This window comes from Lepidochelys olivacea (assembly GCF_965140295.1).
Source record: "Lepidochelys olivacea isolate rLepOli2 genome assembly, chromosome: 3".
Taxonomy (NCBI): domain Eukaryota; kingdom Metazoa; phylum Chordata; order Testudines; family Cheloniidae; genus Lepidochelys; species Lepidochelys olivacea.
In genome coordinates this window covers 39,863,870-39,871,393 of record NC_140413.1, presented here as the reverse complement: position 1 = coordinate 39,871,393, position 7,524 = coordinate 39,863,870, and the positions used below count along the sequence as shown (strand labels likewise).

General features: G+C 37.9%; 1 long non-coding RNA gene across 2 annotated transcripts in view; it reads left to right on the top strand.

Annotated features, from left to right (window-relative positions):
• The first annotated feature begins 256 nt into the window (after nt 1–256).
• Nucleotides 257–7,524, top strand: part of LOC311518029 — a 56,890-nt gene continuing 49,622 nt past the window's right edge. The window contains exon 1 of one of the 2 annotated variants that reach the window (XR_014710860.1): nt 257–342. This is a non-coding gene — a long non-coding RNA (uncharacterized lncRNA). Of the gene's footprint in view, nt 343–3,514; nt 3,609–7,524 lie in introns of those variants that run through there. The other variant, XR_014710861.1, reaches the window with a different exon arrangement.

Genomic DNA, 7,524 nt, shown 5'->3' with positions numbered 1-7,524 from the left:
TGTAGCTTTTTAAATTTTCTATTCTAGAAGGGAACAGTACAAATAAAGAATTGTCTCTTGTGCAGAGTTCAACCTGTCTGATCACATTCCTCTGCTTAGCCTCTTGATCCCACAACACACATTCTGATTAAAATAGAACTGGAGTTTGTGCTTTTCCCCTCCCCCTCTTACGTTTCTGTGCAATTTTATTTAATGAGCATTTTACTCAGGCAAGCTCTATAACTATTATTCATTTTGTTTTAACTGTTTCAGAGATTTTGTGCAAACAGCTTTGTAGGCACTTTTATGTGTCAGAGAAAAACACAGTTCTCACTCTCTGGTTGGGTGCAGCAAGTCAGATATGTAAGTAGTTAGTATTTAAACTCTTGTGTTCTAACCTAATAACCAAATGTAATACTATTTTTCTTTTTTCAATGTTAAAAATTATTTCTTCTGTCAACAATATTTATAGTCTGCCACTAAGGGGCATCCTACACAGCTGAATATTTTCAGGTCTCAAGATTGTTCAGTGCAACATTATAAATCACAGAGAGATTCAGATTTAAACCCCCCTGTGCTATTTTTGTTTTTTGTTTGTTTGTTTTCCAGAACCATGTGTGATTAAATTCAAGCAAATTAGAAAATGAGTTTTAGCAGGTCATTTTCCGACAAATTACCTAGCATCTGCTGTCACTTTGTTTCTACTTAAAATATAAAATGAGGTGGTGGAATAGTCCATCTTTTGCCTTCCTTTGTGAGGAAGTAGAGAAAACTTCATCTTTTAGGCAAAAATAAAAGTAATAGTGCGTTTGGAAAATATTTAATCATGTCAGACCTATCGCTGAGGGATTCAGTACATAGATTGTTGCACAAAATGTCTGTATTTCTTACGACTTTCTAATCAATGTACACTACATTGATCAGCTGTATTTTTGTAGGTTTCAGAGTCGCAGCCGTGTTAGTCTGTATTCGCAAAAAGAAAAGGAGTTCTTATGGCACCCTACAGACGAACAAATTTATTTGAGCATAAGCTTTCGTGAGCTAATTAATTAATTTTTGTACTGTATCCTGTTTGCCATTCATTCAGCGCCTGTGCAAAGGTGAATATAAGATAACTGGATATTACCACTTCCACTATCTGTGTTAAAATAAAAGCTTTTGCCTAGATACGTGTATCATATATTGGACCTGCTTTTAAGTAGAACTAACACAACAAAAGAAAAGGAGTACTTGTGGCACCTTAGAGACTAACAAATTTATTTGAGCATAAGCTTTCGTGAGCTACAGCTCACTTCATCGGATGCATGCAGCGGACAATACAGTAGGGGGATTTTATATACACAGAGAACGTGAAACAATGGGTGTTACCATACACACTGTAAGGAGAGTGATCAGGTAAGGTGAGCTATTACCAATAGGAGAGGGAAAAAAACCTTTTGTAGTGATAATCAAGGTGGGCCATTTCCAGCAGTTGACAAGAACGTGTGAGGAACAGTAGGTGGGAAAAATAACCATGGGGAAATAGTTTTACTTTGTGTAATGACACATCCACTCCCAGTCTTTATTCAAGCCTAATTTAATGGTGTCCAGTTTGCAAATTAATTCCAATTCATCAGTCTCTCATTGGAGTCTGTTTTTGAAATAAGATGCTCAGAAGATATACTACAACTGTATAAAATGGCTACATTGCAGCTATAATTTCAAAGTTATGAAACTCATGAGGAATGTGTGTTCTTTTTCAGAACATTTGCTTTTAATAATTTCGCCAGATTTATTTGGTGCTGATAAAAGTGATGGATTGATTGCACTGGCGACAGACAAGTATAGTGTGGGGAGATTTGACATAAGCATGTGTCTCTAGAACGTCAACAATATCCAGCCATAGGCAACTTATGTGACCACAAAAGTAGTTTTACTATAATCCAAAGTCCCTAGCAGTGCAAAATTAGGGTTGTAGGCAGGCTTAATTTTCAGCATGTTCTTAGGTCCCAATGAAGTAAAAGTGATTTAAGCATGTGCTAAAGTGTCTTGCTGAATCGGGGTACTAATGTGCTGATCTCCTTGCCTCTACTTGAACCTCAAAAAAAAAAAATTTGTATTTTCGACATCTTCACCTTTTTAGTGTATATGACTTTAAATTTGAAAATCTTGGCAATTCAGCAATTCATCAGCAATTTAACACAGAGCAAAAGTGTTGAGTGCTTGTAAGTTGAAGCTGCTTACTTAATACTGTAAAGCTTTTTAGAAACACCAGAGATGTATTTAATTTGGCACATAATTTGTTAGTTTTGAGACATTATATGCCAGGAATTACTTTTTATCTTCCCTAGCTGTGTGAAAATATGTAAATAGCAGAGCTGTATGAGTAAACACGAGACCTTACTCACTAATGTGTGTTAAAAGCTGCTTCACAGAATTTATCTCTTGTTTTTATTAACTCTCAAAGTCAGGCACATCTAAATGAATGTCTCTTGATGCCAAACAATCTTTAACTAAACTAATCCACATTGGTCAGCAATAACTTCTCAAATCTGCATTACAGCTTGATGGTTCAAGTTAATTATTATATTCTACCAGCAGCAACCTCAGAAGATTTTGTAACTGTTTAGTTTGCATGCATAAGTGTATCTCTTAAAGTCAAATGAAATGAAAATGTTAAATAGTAAATCAAATATTTTAATTATTCTTCTCATCAGACAGAGATACTGAGATTGGGAAGGGATCCTGTGGAGAAATACACTGGGATTGGTTTGAGCTATTTGAGATAAATGCTGTAGCCCATGTATATCAAAGAATGTCAAGAAGTCAGTACAGAGACTTGAATAATGTGTTTTACTAATGACTTGTGTTTATATATGGATTTACTGAATATATCTTCTAACATAATGATTCTCAACCTCCTCCATACCTGGACCACCCCAAAACCACCACCTCAGCCCAGCTAGCTGGGATCTAGCTCTCCTTTAGCAATATGGGAAAGATAGTATGATTGCATCTTCCCTGGTACCACTTCACAACCTCTCTCTCCCCCACCCCCCCTGGGGTCACAACCTCAAGGTTGAGAATCCCTGCACTATAATAATGCCGATCTGTAGAGACTCTTGGATATAACAGTAGCTATGCTAGTACTTTGCCTTGGAAAGTATGGGCTGGTACTTCAAACGATTGCTGTGGTTGTGTATCTGTGGCAAACAAAGTTGTGAAAGATTTGATCTTGCTTCTATTCAAGTATTGGTATTACCTTAATGGGAGGAAGATTGGGCCCCAAGTATCCAGAGATTGGCTAGGGAACTACATAGAGACTAAAGGAAAAAGCAATGGAGGTTTTGGAGTTACAGGATATAATTTATATAAACAGCTTGCTAAAATGCTGTCATAAATATAAAGGGAAGGGTAACCACCTTTCTGTATACAGTGCTATAAAATCTCTCCTGGCCAAAGACAAAATCCTTTCACCTGTAAAGGGTTAAGAAGCTAAGATAATCTCGCTGGCACCTGACCCAAAATGACCAATGAGGGGACAAGATACTTTCAAATCTGGAGGGGGGAAAAAAGGTTTTGGTCTGTCTGTGTGTTACCTTTGCCAGGAACAGACCAAGGATGCAAGCTCTCCAACTCCTGTAAAGTTAGTAAGTAATCTAGCTAGAAAATGCGTTAGGTTTTCTTTGTTTTTTGGCTTGTAACTTTGCTGTGCTGGAGGAAATGTGTATTCCTGTTTTTGTGTCTTTTTGTAACTTAAGGTTTTGCCTAAAGGGATTCTCTGTGTTTTGAATCTGACTGCCTGTAAGATTATCTTCCATTCTGATCTTACAGAGTTGTTCTCTTATCTCTTTTTGTTCTTCTAATAAAGTTCTGATGGTTAAGAATCTGATCGGGTTTTTTGGGTCTTAAAAATCCAAGGGGTTTGTGCTCATCTTGTTTATTCTCAAGCCTCCCCAGGAAAGGAGGTGTAAGAGCTTGGGGGGGCGGTATTTTGGGGAAATAGGAACTCCAAGTAGTCCTTTCTCTGTTCTTTGTCTAAAACACTTGGTGGTGGCAATGTTTTACCTAATCCAAGGACAAAGACTTTGTGCCTTGGGGAAGTTTTTAACTTAAACTGGTAGAAATAAGCTTAGGGGTTTTTTCATCTGTACCTTAGAGTTCAGAGTGGGGAAGAGACCTTGACAAATGCATACACCATAGAACAATTATGCTGAAAACTCAGGAAAGGTAATGAAAAAGATTACTTCAAAGGGGATCCGTGTGGGCTCAGGGGCCTAACTGTGGTACAGTTTGCCTAAGTGATGAACAAATGTGGGAAGAGAACTCAGAAAAAGTATTTCCTGAACTGTGAATCCATTGAAAACAAATTCATGGTGTTCACAATGTTTGTAACTATGATTGTTTAAGTTAGACTCCACAGTGCTCAAATAATAATCCTCATAAAGCTAAAATGGGAAAGTGCACGTTTCCTTCCCTGAATTATGTATATGTTTTCACTATGGAGAAGAGATGCTGCAGTTTGAATAATCAAATCACTTGTCTAAGATATTTCCTGCCCTCCAAACACTGTAGGATTTTAGACTTGTAAAATTGCTATCAAGTTTCTAATTAAAAAATGAAAAGCCACGAGGGAGGTTTTATCTCTGTCAGATGCTTCACTTGTGTAACTATTGATAACACAACAGTTGCCCCAGGGATGATGATGACCCAGAGAGCCCACATGGGCAGTAAACAGGGAGGCAGTATTGGACTAGTAGATAGGGCATTGGCCTAGGAGTCAGGAAAGCTGCGTTCTAATTCCAGTTCTACCAGTGATCAGTGGCATGGTCTTGAGTAAGTCTCTATTTCGTCTCTCCCTTTTTTTCTTGTCTGTAAAGTCTATAAGTCTTTCAGGGCAGGGATTTATCTCTCACTCTGTGTTTATGCAGTGCCTGGCATGGTAGAACTCTGATCTTGGTTGGGGCCTATAAGGTGGAACTGAAATGCTGCTTTTACTACTACTACTAATAATCATAAAAAGGAAGCCCAGGTTAATATGGACTTATTCTGTGCAGAAGCTTCCCTTAGAAGATATACCTTTGCATGTCATTATCTGCATTGTTAGATGAATAGACTACATCTAAACTGCAGAGTACCTTTTAATGCTTATACAGGTGTTTGCTTTCAGAAGAGTCCTTTGAGATTTTATACAGATTACAGTGATTGCAGGACAAATGGTTTTTTGACAGTGTTTTTGATATTAGTGCTCATCATTTCATGGTCTTTACCCTTTGGTTTAAAAATAGTCAGCAACAGCACCAAGAAATAGAATAAGTGGATACAATTGTCTGTTCTTTTCTATACGATTCTTGTGTTACTGTTCTACAAAAACAGTAGTTGAATAAGGTTGCTGAAAGTAGTTTAATCAAATAGTAGCGTAGTAAGGTTCAAGGAGCTCCATCACTTCAGCTTTTAACTGAGCATCTAATCACTTACTTCCGCAGTAATCAAGAGCCATATTGTGCCATTGATTTGTAAACAGTGCTTCTCACTGATTCTAATGGAAAATTCTGTTTAAAAATCAGTGACACAATGTGGCCTGAAAGAGATGCTTCTTCACTTTCATATTGGAATTTTATGCACACATACATCATTCTTGCCTAAAAACTGTTACCCAGTAAGTTATGTGAGTGATTTTACTTCAGTCACTCTTGTGATCTTACAAAATACAAGCATTTTAATCTCCATCTTCAATAATAATAATAATAAGCATTTTTCAACTTAAAAAATTCTATGATCAATAACACCCCCAGAATGCACTGCAGGTGGGTAATACTGACAGCCCTATTTTACAGATGAGGGAAACTAAGACAGAGAGGTTAAATTGTGACCAGTGCCACAGAGGAGACCCAAAGTTAGAGCCACAGTATTAGATCTCAGAAGTTCATGGAACTCCCTTCTGTTCACAAAGCACTAGTCCATTCTTCCTTTGTCTAATGGAATGTGAATGTTCTTACTATACATGTAAATGTCCATTTGTTTTTCTTTTAATCCTGCTGATCTCTTCTTTATAAAAGTAGAGGAAGAACCTTGCTGCTAAGGACTTTGGCAATTTAAAAAAGATATCAGAATAAATAAGAGAATTGTCTGTCCTCCAATGTGTATTGTACACCAAGGAATTTACTGATTTGAAATTGTGATGTGGTGATGGTGCAAAACTGGGCAAAGCATAGAACCTTGAGCAGAGTCCCCTCACTACTGGTTGTGAATAATTCAGCGAGCATAGCTCATGCTTACACTTGAGTTATACCTAAGTTACTACAGTGAATTCTTTCCCACGTGTCTGACTGGTGGGTCTCACTGACATGCTCAGGGTCTAACTGATCATCAAATTTGGCGTTGGGAAGGAATTTTCCCTCAGGTCAGATTGTCAGAGATCCTGGGGCTTTTTCACCTTGCTCTGCATCATGGAACATGGGTCACTAGCACATTTAAACTAGTGTAAATGGTGGATTCTCTATAACTTGAAGTCTTTAAACCATGATTTGAGGACTTCAGTAACTCAGCAAGAGGTTATGGGTCTATTACAGGAGTGGATGGGTGGGTGAAATTTTGTGGCCCATAATGTAAATAAGATGATATTCAGTAAGGAAAAATGCAAAGTGCTCCTCTGAGGAAGGAACTATCAGTTGCACACATACAAAATGGGAAATGGCTGCCTAGGAAGGAGTACTACAGAAAGGGATCTGGGGGTCATAGTGGAACACAAGCTAAATATGAGTCAACAGTGTAACACTGTTGCAAAAAAAGCAAACATCATTCTGGGATGTATTAGCAGGAGTGTTGTAAGCAAAACATGAGAAGTAATTCTTCTGCTCTACTCCACACTGATTAGACCTCAACTGTAGTACTGTGTCCAGGTTCTGGGTGCCACATTTCAGGAAAGATGTGGACAAATTAGAGAAAGACCAGAGAAGAGCATCAAAAATGATTAAAGGTCTAGAAAACATGACCTATGAGGGAAGATTGAAAAAAACAGGTTTGTTCAGTCTGGAAAAGAGAAGACAGAGAGGGGACATAACAGTTTTCAAGTACATAAAAGGTTGTTACAATGAGGAGGGAGAAAAATTGTTCTTAACCTTTGAGGATAGGACAAGAAGCAATGGGCTTAACTTGCAGCAAGGGAGGTTTAGATTGGACATTAGGAAAAGCTTCTTAACTGTCAGGGTGGTTAAGCACTGGAATAAATTGCCTAGGGAAATTATGGAATCTCTATCACTGGAGAATTTTAAGAATAGGTTAGACAAACACCTGTCAGGGATGGTCTAGATAATACTTAGTCCTGCCGTGAGTGCAGGGGACTGGAGTAGATGACTTCTCGAGGTCCCTTCCAGTTCTATGATTCTAGGTGTAGGAGGTCAGACTAGATGATCACAATGGTCCCTCCTGGCCTTAAACTCTATGAGTCTATGATCTGGATTTCTTTCAAAAAGATAGTAAGAATTCCACCTATTAAAAACTAGTGCATATGTTTGTGCTATACTCTCTGAGCCAGACCTGTAGCAACATGAGAGCTCTACTTGG